Raw genomic sequence first — 16,179 nt, 5'->3', positions numbered from 1 at the left:
GAAGGGTCTGTTTCCATGCTGTACATCTCTATGACTCACTGAATCTAGAGGGCATAGGTTTAAGGTGAGAGGGGAGAGATACAAAAGGAGCCAGAAGGGCAGTTTTTTCAGACAGATGATGGTGAGTGTCTGGAACGGGCTGCCGGATAGTGGTGGAAGTTAGTACAATTTAGTAATTTAAGAAACATTTAGTCAGGTACGTGGATGGGATAGGTATGGACGGATATCGATGAAGTGCAGGCGAGTGCAGGGACTAGTTTAATTGTGAAAACTGTGTGGCCTGGGCAAGTTGGGCTGAACGGCCTGCTTCCATCCTGCAGACCTCTGTGATTACTTGTTGCTCATCCCTAATTGTTCCCTTCAACTGAGTGGCTTGCGGAGCCATTTCAGAGGGCACTGAAGAGTCAACACATTGCTGTCAGTCTGGAGTCTATTATAAGCTATAGATATAGATTTCCTTTGTGCGAAGATTTGTAGCTCAGGTGCTCGTTGTTGTGGTTCTGTTCGCCGAGCTGGAAGTTTTTGTTGCAAACGTTTCGTCCCCTGGCTAGGCGACATCATCAGTGCTTGGGAGCCTCCTGCGAAGCGCTTCTTTGATGTTTCCTCCGATGTTTATAGTGGTCTGTCCCTGCCGCTTCCGGTTGTCAGCTTCAGCTGTCCGCTGTAGTGGTTGGTATATTGGGTCCAGGTCAATGTGTTTGTTGATGGAGTTTGTGGATGAATGCCATGCCTCTAGGAATTCCCTGGCTGTTCTCTGTCTGGCTTGCCCTATGATAGTAGTGTTGTCCCAGTCGAATTCATGTTGCTTGTTGTCTGCGTGTGTGGCTACTAAGGATAGCTGGTCGTGTCGTTTCGTGGCTAGTTGATGTTCATGTATGCGGATTGTTAGCTGTCTTCCTGTTTGTCCTATATAGTGTTTTGTGCAGTCCTTGCATGGTATTTTGTACACTACATTAGTTTTGCTCATGTTGGGTATCGGGTCCTTCGTTCTGGTGAGTTGTTGTCTGAGCGTGGCTGTTGGTTTGTGTGCCGTTATGAGTCCTAGGGGTCGCAGTAGTCTGGCTGTCAGTTCTGAGATGCTCCTGATATATGGTAGTGTGGCTAGTCCTTTTGGTTGTGGTATGTCCTCGTTCTGTGGTCTTTCTCTTAGGCATCTGTTGAAGGACATTAATGAACCAGATGGGGCTTTACAGTAATCAACAACAGTTGTTAACATCACCATGACAGATTTGTGAGTGGAATTTAAACTCTACCACCTCTTTTGGCGGGATTTGAACCCATGTCCACAAAGCATGAGCCCAGACTTCTGGATTATTAAACCATTGACATCATCACCATGCACAGTCACCCCTGTCAGCATAGACTTCTATCAGATCAATTTAGCTGCATCTCCTTCCAGAATTTGCTTAGCTTCAGGCAGAGTCAAAAACATATTGCACATACATATTATTTATGAATGTTTCAAACCCCACCTTTCCCAATACCCTCTCCCCCAAGTCAACTGCTTCTTGCAACCTGTGGTCTCTTCACTAGAATCCCCGCAGTGTGGAAACTGGCTGTTTGGCCCAACAAGTCAATACCAACCCTCTGAAGAGTAACCCACCCCGAAATATTCCCCTTCATTATGCACCTAACCTACACATTCCAGAACTCTATGAACAATTTAGCATGGCCAATTCACCTAACCTGTACACCTTTGGATCATGGAAGGAAATCGGAGTACCTAGAGGAAACCCACACAGACACAGGGAGAATGTGCAAACTCCACACAGTCACCCAAGGCTGGAATTGAATCCAGTCCCTGGCACAATGAGACAGCAGTGCTAACCACTAAGCCAGCGTGCCACCAAGTGTCTTGCTCATTTCTTAGCTATTTTATTTTAAGCTTTGAATGAGCTTTATGACTCAGGCATGTTTGACCCTCCTCATGCATAGCTGCAAAGGGTTAAAGTTTCTGTGATTGATTAACCATTATTCCTGAGCTTAAAAGTTGAAGTTTGTCATCTGGTGAGCTAAAGGAGTGAGAGCAGAGCTAACAATTGGATGGTTTTTATGTTTGATGTTCAGTGCTCGTTTCCATTAAAAAGGTGGAAAAAATGCCACAGCGTTCAGGTCAAAGTCACCAATGTTATTTATTGAGAGGATGAAGTTTATACAGAGAGAATGAGAGATCACTGGGGACAGTCCCAAGGATTTAAATTTGAGCTTATTAGAGCAACAGCAGAAAAATGAATGACACAGGAGAAAAACTATTCTCAATACAATGCCAGAGTACAAGCAGGGTGGCGACTATAAGCTTATAAATAAATATTTCTCTGAATCTACCCAGGGTTTAAAGCTAGATAAATAATACATAAAAGAAAAAAACACTTGGTTAAATTAATTAAAGATGTACATTTTAATTGGGTAAGTAAATTGACATGTGTGGATAAGAGAGTGGATAGCATGCAGTACATGCAGCATATGCAAGATGGGGGAAACAATGTGGAAAGTTGCCCAGTTATGCCATGTCTGCAAAAAGCAGGACAAATCCAATCCAGTCTACTCTCAACCATCAGTAAAGTAATGGAAAAGATCACAAATATGAAGTGCCTCCTGTGTAGCTATAATTTATACTGAGTTTGGGTGACACCAGGACCATTCAGTTCCAGACCTTACAGCAGCATTGGTCCAAACATGGATGAAAGAGCTGAGCTCCAGAGGTGAGGTGAAAGTGACAGTCCCTGAAGTCAAAGCAACATTTGACCAAGTGTGGCCTCACGGAGCCCCAGCAAAATTGGAATCAATGGGAATCAGCGAGAAATCTGCCAGGTGGCTGGAATCATACTGAGCAAAAGGATTGTTAAAAGTCTCTGCAGGAGTTGCTCAGTGTGAGGTCCTAGGTCCAACAATCTTCAGTCGTTTCATCAATGACCTTCCCTCCATCGTAAGGTGACAATGCTCAGCCAAATCTGTGACTTGTCACAGTCTGTATTCACAGACAGAAAGACCTCGACAATATTCAATCTAAGGCTGATAGTCGGAAATAAGTTTGGTACCACCCAAGTGCCAGATGATGGAAAACTCTAACTCCTAATATTCAATTATTACTAAATCTCCCATTATCAACATCCTGAGGGTCACCATTGAACAGAAGCTGAATTGGACTAGCCATATAATTACTGTGCCTACAGAACAGGTCAAAAGCTAGGAGTCTTTCAGCAAATAACTCTCCTCCTGACTGCCCAACAATTGTCCACCATCAACAAGTCAAGATTAGAGTGGTGCTGAAAATACACAGCAGGTCAGGCAGCATCTGAGGAGCAGGAAAATCGACGTTTCGGGCAGGAGCCCTTCATCAGGAATGTTCTTTCACCATCAACAAGATACAAGCCAAATGTTTGATTGAATATCTGCACTTACTGGGATGAGTGCAGCTCAAACAACACTCAAAAAATTCAATTTCATCCAAAACAAAGCAGCCCACTTGATTGGCACCCAAACCTCGCTTCAACTCACTTCAACACTGATACAGAGTGCCAGCAGTATGTACTGTCTACATGATGCACTGCAGTAATTCACCAAGTTTACTCAGATAGTAGGGGAAGGTATTTAATTGGGGGAGGGGAAATTATATTGCTATTAGACTGGAGCTGTGGAATATAAGTTAGGAACAATTGTACTATGGGAAATGCACAATGGAAATGTGGAAGCTGTTTAAAGAGCATTTGTTGTGTGTGTTGGATAACTTTGTCCCACTGAGTCAGGCAAGGAATGGCAAGGTGGAGGAGCCTTAAATGACAAGAGCAGAGGAGCTTCTCATTGAAAAGACGAAGGAAGCATACTTAAGGTTGAGGAAGCAAGGATTTGGCACAGTTTTAGAGGATTACAGGGTAGCTAGGAAAGAACTCAAAAATGGACTGAGGAGAGCTAGGAGAGGGCACGAAAAAGCCTTGGCGGGAAGGATTAGGAAAAACCCAAAGGCATTCTACATGTACATGAGGAATAAGACAATGATCAGAGAGAGGGTAGGGCTAGATGGAGATAGTAGAGGGAACTGATGCCTAGAATCTGAAGGTGTAGAGGAGGCCTAAATGGGTTTGTTGCTTCAGTATTCACTGGAGAGAAGGACCTTGTTGATAGTGAGAACACTGTGGACCAGGTTAATAGGCTTGAACAGATTGATATTAAGGAAATGGATGTGCTGGAAATTCTGGGAAGCATCAAGATGGATAAGTCCCCAGGGGCGAAACAGGTATATCCATGATTACTACGGGAAGCAAGGAATGAGATTGCTGCGCCCCTGGCGATGAACTTTGCATCCTCACTCTCCACAGGAGTAGTGCCGGATGATTGGAGGGAGGCGAATGTTGTTCCTCTGTTCAAGAAAGGGGATAGGGAAATCCCTGGAAATTACAGACCAGTCAGTCTTACATCTGTGGTAAGCAAGGTACTGGAAAGGATTCTGAGAGATAGGATTTATGACTATTTTGAAAAATATGGTTTGTTTAAAGATAGTCAGCATGGCTTTGCGAGGGGCAGGTCATGCCTCACGAACCTCATTGAGTTCTTTGAGGATGTGACGAGACAAGTTGATGAAGTTCGAGTAATAGATGTGGTGTATATTGATTTCAGTAAGGCATTTGACATCTCTGAGATGCTTTGAGACACATTTCATCGTCCCTAGGTGAAAGGCCTCCATGTCTTATTGTAATGAAGCCCATGACAAGGTCTCATTTGTGTTTGCAACAGAAAGCTACACTAAACCAAACTGCTCTCACATTCCAGCACTAGATCCATTGCCTGGTAGTAGGAGGAAGAAAATTAACATTATCTATGGTCCTCTAAAAGAATGTGCTGTACCCAAGTATGCAGAAACAGGTGGGAAAGACAAGTGGTGAGAATGATGCAGAGGGTCTGCAGAAGGCTATCAGCAGGTTAAGCGAGAGGACAAAGACCTGGCAAAAGATACAGTGTGGCAAATGTGAGATTATGCACTATGGCATTGGAGGCAGTTCAGAGAAGGTATACAGGTTAATAGCAAGTATGGAGGAACTGTCTTATGATGACAATTTGAAATGGTTAGGGCCTGTACTCATTGGAAGTTAGAAGAATTAGGGGGTGACTGATTGAAACAGATAAGATTCTCAGGGGACTTGGTGGGTAGATGCAGAAAGGTGTTTCCCTTTTGGGAGAGTCTAAGACCAGAGGGTATAACTGAAAGAGTTCCTCTCTATCAATATCCAAGTCATCTGCAATCATGATTATATCTTTGAGGTCTATCCCAACTATCCTGCCAGCTGCTGTGATGCCTAATTTCTTGTTTACTGACAATTTCCTGTCTCATTCAAGAGGCGGAATGCCGTCTGAGGATAGTTACTGGAAAACAACTGCTCCCCCTGCCAACCATGGCCTTCGACCCCTTTTAAGGAGCCACCTGACTGAGGCAGACTGTAGATACATTGCAGCCCACTCTTCCACCAGGGCCATTGTGAAACACAGTGTACGGCTAATCCACACAGGGCTCCACTTCTTCCATCAATATGGAAGGGCCTTGGATAAGTCAGCATTTTGCTGCATATCCCTGCAATGCCATGCTCTGCATGATTGGAGAAGATGAGGAGAAGATGGCATGGACTCTGTGAAGCTGGGAGAATAGCAGTGGCCTTCTGAGAAAGGAGGGACAGGAATGAATAGGAGGGACAGGAATGAATACAGCAATGAATCATTTGTGATAACTGGATGGACACATCATTCACTGGATGTAATCCTGTGTGATCACTGGATGGACACATGGTTCACTGGAGTAGAGAATGTGGTGCTGGAAAAGCACAGCAGGTCAGGCAGCATCCGAAGAGCAGGAGAATCAATAATTCAGACAAAAGCCCTTCATCAGGAATCAGGGATGAAGGGCTTTTGCCTGAAACGTCGATTTTCCTGCTTCTCGGATGCTGCCTGACCTGCTGTGCTTTTCCAGCACCACACTCTCAACTCTAACCTCCAGCGTCCTCAGTCCTCACTTTCGCCTACATGGTTCACTGGATGTAATCCAGTGTCGTCAGTGGATGGGCACAGCATTCACTGGATGTCATCCTGTTGTTGTTACAAAAGCACAGCCTCTGTTTCCACCAAAAGCCAGTGCAGCTTCTTCATTACGCTGTCTTCGCCTTTACTGTTTTGTTTAAAAGTCACCAGTATCAACTGTTTGGATGTTTTACAACATCTGCTGCTTTCACATTCAAGAACAACAACATTATCTGTTCCAATGAGCATTAGGGAACGATTAGTGTACAATTGGAAATTGTTTTGATGTTTCATGATGCAATGTAATGCTAGTTCCAGGGACTTTCTTCATGACCAGGGATCTGAGAGATGCCCAATGAGTTCTGGCTGTGGCCATTATGAGTTTGAGAGGTATCCTGACATCTACCCTTCTCAGCCACTCATCATCATGCAGCTCTCACTGTGTGCAACTGCACAAACACTGCTAAAGGAACAATAAGTGCTTTAGAAGACTTCACACTTCTGCAGTCAGTGCTTAAAAACCCTTCTCCAGCCAGAGAAATGTGCTATGAGTCAGAGTTCAGATGTTAATGGGATATTGATCATCACCAGACTCTTAAAGTGTGCACGCTCACCTGTAAGCCACTGAGGTAGAACGAACATTGGCCCGATAGAGGAATGTGCAGGCATGAATGAACACTCACTCAGCTACAGACAGAAAGTGGCCATAGGTATGGAACCTGAATGCAAGAGAGGACCCATCAGAGTGCAATCCCTTTGACCTTCCAATCAGGCATCTCCTTACCAAAGTACAAGTCTTGGTTGCAGCGATGAACATAAGAATTGAGGAATCTCTCCAAGCTGTCATACACTAACAGGCTTCACAGATCTGCAATGCCTCACCAATGTAACCGCTATCCTCCTTGAGATATATGGAGAGGCTGCCTGACACTGACTCAGTGTCTGGTTAACCCAGTCTTACAACTAAAGTGACAATAAATCAGAGGAACAAAGGGTAATCTGTTTAGGGCCTTGGAATTCTGCCAGCCGTGCCATCTATGTATTCTCAGAGGCTTTTCTGTTTCCTTACCCTGCCACCACATCTGAGTGCACTCTTGGGATCTGCAACTAAAGTGGAGGGAACTTGTTGCCCTTGGAGATTTGGACTGACAGGGTGTTTGCAACTAGACAGTTTGGACACACTGAGTGTGTCCTGCCAAAACGTTCTCCTTGGCTCCAACCTCCACAGCTTTGGGGACTGGGGAGGGCTGGAAGGGCGTGGCAGCTCTGGACTGTCCTGAGAGGAGGTATCTTGGAGATCTGCATATAGTTGCCTCCTCTGTCTGAGTGACTCACACCACCCTGCCTACCTGAGAGAAGGGGGCACCTGGAGTAAAGTTGGCATCCCTCAGCCCTCTCTCTTGCTTTGCCGTTGGTGTTGGGTACCAATGGCTAAAGCAATGGAGTGTGGGTGTGCCTAGCAGCCATTGAGCATTCTACTGGGCCAGGGTCTTCAAAGCTGGAACCATTCTGTCCATGAGGACAGCCGGACAGGCACACCACAAAGCCGGCACGGTATGGATACTATTGGTTGGCTCTTCCAACCTTTGATCCAGCTTACTGCATGTCTCTGACTGTCAATCCAGTGACTGTTATTAATGACCAATACCCTGGAGCCAAGTGCCAGCGACCTGAGGAATTCCTTCTCCACCAGTTGCAAAGATCACCAAATTGTGCTCCCGTCTTGAATCTGCCTGAGGTACTCATTGATGTGGAAGGACCTGAGCTGCTGCAGGGAGCAGGGGACAGTCTTGCTGGTGCATCCACTGAGAGATCTGTACCTTCCTCCTCAGGGATGGAGGAGGAGCTGATGTCCTGAGAGACTGGCCCCTTCAGGCTTTCTCTGTGTGGGTGCCGCTGGTACCTGGAGAGGACAAGAGAGAGAAGGAGTTGGGAATACAGGTGGAAGCTGGAGCATTTTAATGAAGGCACCCAGCTTAGTGATAACAGGAGAGCAGCATAATACTGAATCTCACTGGATGAGTGATGTTGCGTGGAGATGTTGTATGCAATCGTGAGATTAGTAGCCCATGAACCAGGGAGGTTGGCATGGTGTGAGGTTACAGTGAATGTGATACAAATGAGAGAAGATGGTGGCACCTTCTTTTGCAGCATGCAGAGGGTCATTACTCTTCTTGAGTCATTACTATGTGTTCCTTCGGACCATCGATGCTGTACTGACCCGGGTTGCCATCGGTGAACAGCTGGCAGGCTTTGATGCCATGGTCACCTCTGGGTGGTCCCTCCTCTCCACCTCTCCATCCAGCAGGGCATCTGGGATCCAACTGGCATACTAATATCTCAATGCTTCCCTCCACCCTCACCCTCCACACAACCTCCTTGAGGAATGTAATGTTTCAAAACTCTCCCAGTTGTTCTAGGGAGCAGCACTTGAATTGATGCATGTATAGCATTTCAATATGGCACCGGTGGCATGCCTGCCAGAAGATTCCAGCCACAGCGAGTTCATCCATCTCTGTGAGCACACGCTTCAACAATGAGGGGGTGTGGAGGCCAGTTCCCTAATTAATATACATTTGCATGAGAAGGAATGCAGGACTCCAGAGGGATACTCTCCATGAGCAAAATTGACACTTAGCTGAAATATGGGAAGATACGACCAAACACTATCTTCATATATAAAAGCCCAACTATATACGGACCCCACACACTAACGGTGTCGGGTCTATTTTAAGATTGAACAGAAGGAATTAAATCAGAATATGTTGGAAATATTCAGCAGGTCTAGCAGCATCTGTGGATGGGAGTGTGTAAGTTTGTCCTCCCTGGAGGTGGTGGGGAGGTAAAATAATTGCACAATGTGCTTGACTCAGTTAAGGTTTTCAATCAAGGGACAGTAAAAAGGCCTCAAGTGACCACCTCCTCTATCACCCAGTGGATGAGAAAAGTGGCTACGGTTTCCTCTGAAAGTTTGCCTCTGACCCACTAATCCCCTCCTCCATTCAATCCCCATGATGTGAGAAATGTATAAAGCCTACCTTCACGGAGCTGAGCCCCCCTTAGGTGAAGGCCAGGATCAGCGGACATTAGGACACAGAAGCTGTTGGGCTCTGATTGGCCAACAGCATCTGGTTACCTCGAGCACCAGTGTCAAGGCCTGTGTTTCACCGGGAAACTTGCCCATGCTCTTAATGAGCTGATTGGCTGGCGATTCAACAAGCTTTCTTGGGTTAGTCAGCAGCTATCAGTCCCCCGAAGCCCAACACATTTTAGAAAATAATGGGAAAATTTCCCATGACATTGACTCATCAGAAATGTTTCTGCTTCTTTGAGTTCAGATTTTCACATTGAGCGCGTTTTGCTTTTACAACAGAAGGAGATGTCGACAGTCCACGTAAATGAGCACTCAATAATCACTTCTGCCTTGTCCCTGAAAATGACTAAACGACAATATGTACTGTCTTTTTGTAGAACATCTTGTTTTGATGGCTCAGCTATTGTGAGTAAATGAGAACATTTGCCAGTTTACTCGCAGTTCCACAGTGAGGAGAGAATTTATACGGCAATTAACTGGTAATGACTTCAGACCATGCTTTGTGTATTTGTCTCAAACTCCCCCACACAAGAACAAATAGAATTCACAGAAAGCAGCCAAGTAGATTCAATGTTATGTTCACTGTTCCTTGCTCTCACTAAAAATAAACCACAATCTCATGAAAAACTACTATGCAGGAAACACGTCCTTGTGACCTTCAAACCAGTGACAATTAAACTTTTTCCCTTTAGAAGTCATACCTTAGAAAGTGAGAGTGGAATCTGATAATCATTGAACAAATAAGGCTCATGTAACTCAGGGTTGGTGTAACAGGGGTTGCAGGACTGTGGATGCTGGAAACCAGAAACAAAAACAGAGGATCTTGGCTGTCTGGCAAAAAGCAGAGAGTGGGGATAAAAGGATCCTACCCAGGATGGCGGCCGGTGACAAGTGGTATTCCGCAAGGCTCAGTGTTGGGTCCACAGCCTTTCACTTTATACATTAATGATCTAGATGAAGGAACGGAGGGCATTCTGGCTAAGTTTGTAGATGAGACAAAGATAGGTAGAGGGACAGGACGCATTGAGAAGGCAGGGAGGTTGCAGAAGGATTTGGACAGGTTAGGAGAATGGGCAAAGAAGTGGCAGATGGAGTACAACATGGGAAAGTGTAAGGTCATGCACTTTGGATGAAGAATAGAGGCATGGACTATTTTCTAAATGGGTAGAAAATTCAGAAAATTCTGAAGTGCAAACAGACTTGGGAGTTCTAGTCCAGGATTCTCTCAAGGTAAACTTGCAGGTTGAGCCAGTAGTTAGGAAGGCAAATGCAATTATGGCATTTATTTTGAGAGGACTTGAATATAAAAGCAGGGATGTATGTCTGAGATTCTATAAGGAGAAAGTGAGGGCTGCAGATGCTGGAGATCAGAGCTGAAAATGTGTTGCTGAAAAAGCGCAGCAGGTCAGGCAGCATCCAAGGAACAGGAGAATCGACGTTTCGGGTTCCTGAAGAAGGGCTTATGCTCGAAACGTCGATTCTCCTGCTCCTTGGATGCTGCCTGACCTGCTGCGCTTTTCCAGCAACACATTTTCAGCTGAGATTCTATAAGGCTCTTGTCAGACCACATTTGGAGTATTGTGTGCAGCTTTGGGCCCCATATTCCAGGAGTAATGTACTGGCCCTGGAGCATGTTCAGAGGAAGTTCATGAGAATGGTCCCAGGAATGAAAAACTTAATAAATGAGGAACGTTTGAGAACTTTGGGGTTATACTCGATGGGGTTTAGAAGAATGAGAGGGGATCGAATTGAAACATACAGAATACTGAATGGTGTGGACAGAGTGGATGTTGGGAAGATGTTTCCATTAGTAAGAGAGACTAGGACCTGAGGGCATAGCCTTCGAGTAAAGGAAAGACCTTTTAGAATGGAGATAAGGAGAAACTTCTTCACCCAGAGTGTGGTGAATCTATGGAATTCATTGCCACAGAAAGCTGTGGAGGCCAGGTCATTGAGGATAATTTAAGACTGAGATAGATAGGTTCTTGTGTATCAAGGGGATCAAGAGTTATGGGGAGACAGCAGGAGAATGGGGTCGAGAAACTTATCGGCCATGATTGAATGGTGGAGCAGACCCGATGGGCTGAATGGCCTAACTTCTGCTCCTATGCCTTATGGTCTTATGATATAAATTGCAGGAAAGACTCTGCCGGTTTTGCAGCATGTATGAAGAGAAATCAGAGTTAACATTTTGGGTTCAGTGACCTGAGAACATTATCCTCATGACTCCATGATGTTCTTTGGCCTACTACCTAAATCTGCTCCTGCTTGTTCTTGCTCCTTTCACCAAAGGGAACAGTTTTCCCTTCTCTATTCTACATAGACAACTCATGATTTTGAATAATCAATCAAATTTTAAGATTATACTATATCAAATCTTAAAATTGGATCTTCTGTAAGGAACACCATCCAATCTCTCTAATATATCTTCCTAACTGAAGTTCTCCATCCCTTGAACTATTTTAGCAAACCCTCTAATATCTTTGCAACTTCACACCCAGAATGAAATGCAATACTCAAGTTGAGGTCAAATGTGTGTGTTATACAAGTACAATGTAACTTCTTTAGTTTTGTTCTCTACACCCCAATGAATGGATAACTTTATTGGTGACTTCAATCTACTTCTAGACTGGCTGAATATAATGAACAGCAATTCTGTGGAGGAAGAATTTCTGGCTTGAGTTCAAGGTGGCTTCCTGGAGTAATATGTTGAAGAGACAAATAGGACACTGGTGATTTTAGACCTAGTATAACACAATGAGAAAGGCAAATTAATAAGCTTGTTGTACAATTAGCATTAGGGAATAGTGACCATAATATGATAGACTTTTCTGTTAGGTTTGAAAAAAACATAGTTCAGTCTAAAACTGGAGCCTTGAGCCAAAACAAGGGCAATGATGACAATGGAGTGGCTCAGTGGCTAGCACTGCTGCCTCACAGCACAAGGGTCCCAGGTTCGATTCCAGCCTCGGGCTACTGTCTGTGTGAAGTTTACACATTCTCCCCGTGTCTGCGTGGGTTTCCTCCCACAGTCCAAAGATGTGCAGGTCAGGTGAATCGGCCATGATAGATTGCCCATAGTGTTAGGTGCATTAGTCAGAGGGAAATGGGTCTGGGTGGGTTGAAGGGCCTGTTTCCACACTATAGGGAATCTAATCTAATCTAATAACATGTGGTCAATTGGAAAAAATTGTTATTCATTTTGATGGCAGATTAGCAACAATTAGTTTTCAAAGAATTAATGTTTCATTTCCAAAATAAATGTACATTTCTCTATGGTCAAACAGTAGAAGTGAGTGCATGATGCTAACAAGGGGCCTTTTCAGAATGGCAACTTTTAGCTAGTGGCATGCCACAGGGTCCAGTGCTGGGCTGCGGTTATTTACAATATATACTAATGACTCGGATGAGGAAATATAATGCACTATCACCAAGTTCATAGATGACACAAAGGTAGTTGGAAAGATAGTAGTGAGGATGACACAAGGAGTCGAAAGAGGGATTTAGGCAGGATAAATGAACGGGCAAAAAAACTTGGCAAATGGAATATGGGAAATGTGAGTTTATGCACTTGAGCAGGAAGAAGAGGAGCTGAAAATTTTTGAATGGAAAATGACTGCATAAAACTCCAGCAAGGAGAGATTTGGGATCTAGTGCATAGAGTCATAGAATCGCCCAACACTGAAACAAACCCTTTGGTCCAACCAGTCCATACTGAACAGAATCCCAAACTAAACTAGTCCCACCTGCCTGCTCCTGGCCCATGTCCCTCCAAACCTTTCCTATTCATGTACTTGTCCAAATGTATTTTAACTGTGCAATTGTGTCCACATCCACCACTCCCTCAGGAAGTTCATTCCATACGCAAATCACACTCTGCGTAAATAATTTGCTCCTCATATCTTTTTTAAATCTCTCTCCTTTCACCTTAATATTGTGCCCCTTAGTCTTGAAATCCCCCATCCTAGTGAAAAGACAAGTGCCATTAATTCTATCTATACGTCTCATTATTTTATGAACTTCTATCAGGTCCCCTCTCAACCTCCTATGCTTCAGCGAAAAATGTTGCAACCGATCCAGCCTTTCTTTATAACTCACACCTTCCAAACCCAGTAACATCTTGATCAACCTCTTCTGAACTCTCTCCAGCTTAATAATGTCCTTCCTATAACTGGTGGACCAGAACAGGATACAATATTCCAGAACAGGCCTCACTAATGTCCTGTACAAATTCAACATGACTTCCCAACTCCTAATCTCAAAAGACTGAGCAATGAAGGCAAGTGTGATAAATGCCTTTTTAACCGTGCTGTCTCTATGTGTTATGAATAACAGAAAGGTAGCATCCAAGTATTGTGGGCAACAGGGAAAGCAGGTGGAAGGTTGGCTTTTATTTCAAAAGATATGGACTATAAAAGTAGAGCAGTTTTGCTAAAACTAAAGAAGACACTAATCAGACCACAGATAGAATACTCTGAAGGGTTATGTCCCTTTATCGCAGGAAAGATATACTAGCACTAGAGGCTGGATAAAGAAGGGTCACTTGCTGATCCTGGGTTTGGAGGGATTGAAGAGAGTTGAGTAGGTTGATCTTGTAGTCCTTGGAGTTTAGAAGAATGAGTGGAGATCTTTTTGAAACATAAGATTCCTCGAGGACTTGACAGGATAGACGTAGAAAGCTTGTTTCCCTCAGAGAATGTAAGACCAGAGGGTATATTCTCAAAATAAGGAGTCACATATTTAAGACAGAGATGAGGAGGAATTCTTTTTCTCAGAACTTAGTGAATCTTGGAATTAATCAGCACAGAGGGCTGTTGGTGCCGGGATGTAAAGTATACTTAAGGCTGGGGGAGCCAGATTTTAAATTATTAAAGGAATCCAAAGTCATGGGGATAAATCAGGAAAGAGGTATTGAAAGTTATCAGATCAGCCAACAATCTCATTGAGCGTCGGAATGGACACAATGGGCCAAATGGCCTATATCTGCTCCTCTGTTAGTGGTATTATAAATAATTTAATCCATGACCTGGATGTGTAAAGGATAGTAATCTGTGAGATTTTGCAGAGTTAGTCTTACATTGGTAAGTCTGGCTCTTCCTGGATATAAAGTCAACAAGTCACAGAGTTACACAGAATAGAAATATACTTTTCAGTCCAACTCATCCATGCTGACCAGATATCCGAAATTAATCTAATCCCTTTGCCAGCATTTAGCCTATATCCTTCTAATCCTTCTTAGTCATGTATCCATCCTGACGCTTTTTATATGTTGTAATTGTACCTGATTCTATCACCTCCACTGGCAGTTCGTTCCATATACACATCATCCTCTGCATGAAAACATTGACCCTTAGGTCTCTTTTATATCGTTCCCCTCTCACCCTAAATCCATGCCCTCTAGTTCTGGACTCCCCCACCTAAGGGAAGAGACTTTGTCTATTTATCGAATCCATGCCCCTCATGATTTTATAAACCTCCACAAGGTCACCCCCCCAGCTTCCAATGCTCCAGGGAAAACAGTCCCAGCCTGTTGAACCTCTCCCTATAGCTCAAATCCTCCAACCCTGGCAATATCCTTGTAACCCTTTCAGGTTTCACACCATCTTTCCGATAGGAAGGAGACAAGAACTGCACACAACATTCCAACAGTGGCCTAACCAATGTCCTGTACAGCCATAACATAACCTCCCAACTCCTATACTCAATACTCTGACCAATAAATGAAAGCATACCAAATGCCTTCTTCACTATCCTATCTACCTGTTATTCTGATTCTGAGCAGCTCTTTGTCAAGTCAAACCACCACAGTTATCCGGCGTGGTCAGCAGGATCTCATATCATATCCCCAGGACTGGTGCTATGTTGGATGAGCTAGTTCTAATTCACCACCTATGATGAGTGCAGACAGCCACATTGTACTAAAGCAGCCAATATCCAAACAATCTGAGCAACAGAATCTTGCAGGCGGGACTGGAGAGTCAAAGCCTCAACGGCAAAACTTAAGATCCCTTCAGAGATGTTAGTGGAACAGTTGGGCCAAAAAACGTTGTCAGACGGGGAAATAAGACCATGTCAAGAGTACAAATGTCTGAAGAAAAGACATAAAAGATAACTTCAAGAGAGAAATCCAAAAGCAAAGTTTAAAATAGAATTCATTTTAAAAAAGGTCACATAAGATGTCATGCCTTTTGGAACATACATGAGCCGAAGGCACTTCTGTGCTTTCTTTGTTTTCTTTTCTGGAAAGCAGCCAGAAGAAAAAGCCAAGGACAAGGGAAGTAAAACAAAATGAATGAATCCTCAGACAACCCCAGAAATGAGTTATTTCTAAGGAAACAACAAGTTTTAGAAAGGGGAGATTTTAAATGAAAGGAAACCTCTTAGGTTTTTTTTTGAATTTTGTTATAACTTTGACATAGGGAATGTCTGAAGGAATTTTATGTGTGACTTTCAGAAAACTCAGATACCTGAGCATAAAGAATTGACCTCAAATGGACATTAGTGCCTGGAATCAAACAGAAGTGTTTGATTTTTCTTGTAAAAATATTGTCAGAATATTTTATTGGATAGTGAACATTCCCAAAGTCTCATGAATAAGACAGAAGGGTAATTAAGAGATGCCTCAGTTACAATAGAAGACTGAAACAGTAAACATATTTGACTTTTAGCACATGGAGCAATTTATCAGGATGTAATTTAGTTCAATATATATCAATTTGGTATTTATATAGGCTATAGTGAAAGTAAAATGCAAATAAGATGAATTTATGGAATAAATTTTAGATTGGAACAATTAAAGTTTGGGAACTATAATTGAAATAATAATAATAAAACAAGTTGGATGTAATTTAAGGAAAGAGAACTGTGGAATCCTTTAAGTCCATTTGATTTGTCACTTTAAGTATTTAGACCCCAGTGACAACAATCAAGAATTAGCAATAATTTTGCTCAACAATGATACCAAGTGAGGCAATGTGTAGGTGGACAATAACATCACTGGTAGACAGGCATAATCCATATCTTCTGGTGTGGTGATGAGGAGAATGAGAACCATAAGACCACAATAAGTGGGAACAGGCTAT

The sequence above is a fragment of the Chiloscyllium plagiosum genome, unplaced genomic scaffold (assembly GCF_037043375.1).
Source record: "Chiloscyllium plagiosum isolate Xiang-an unplaced genomic scaffold, Cpla_swu_hap1 HiC_scaffold_5, whole genome shotgun sequence".
Lineage (NCBI taxonomy): Eukaryota > Metazoa > Chordata > Chondrichthyes > Orectolobiformes > Hemiscylliidae > Chiloscyllium > Chiloscyllium plagiosum.
The sequence above is the reverse complement of the archived record's forward strand: the minus strand, read 5'-3'. Positions refer to the sequence as shown.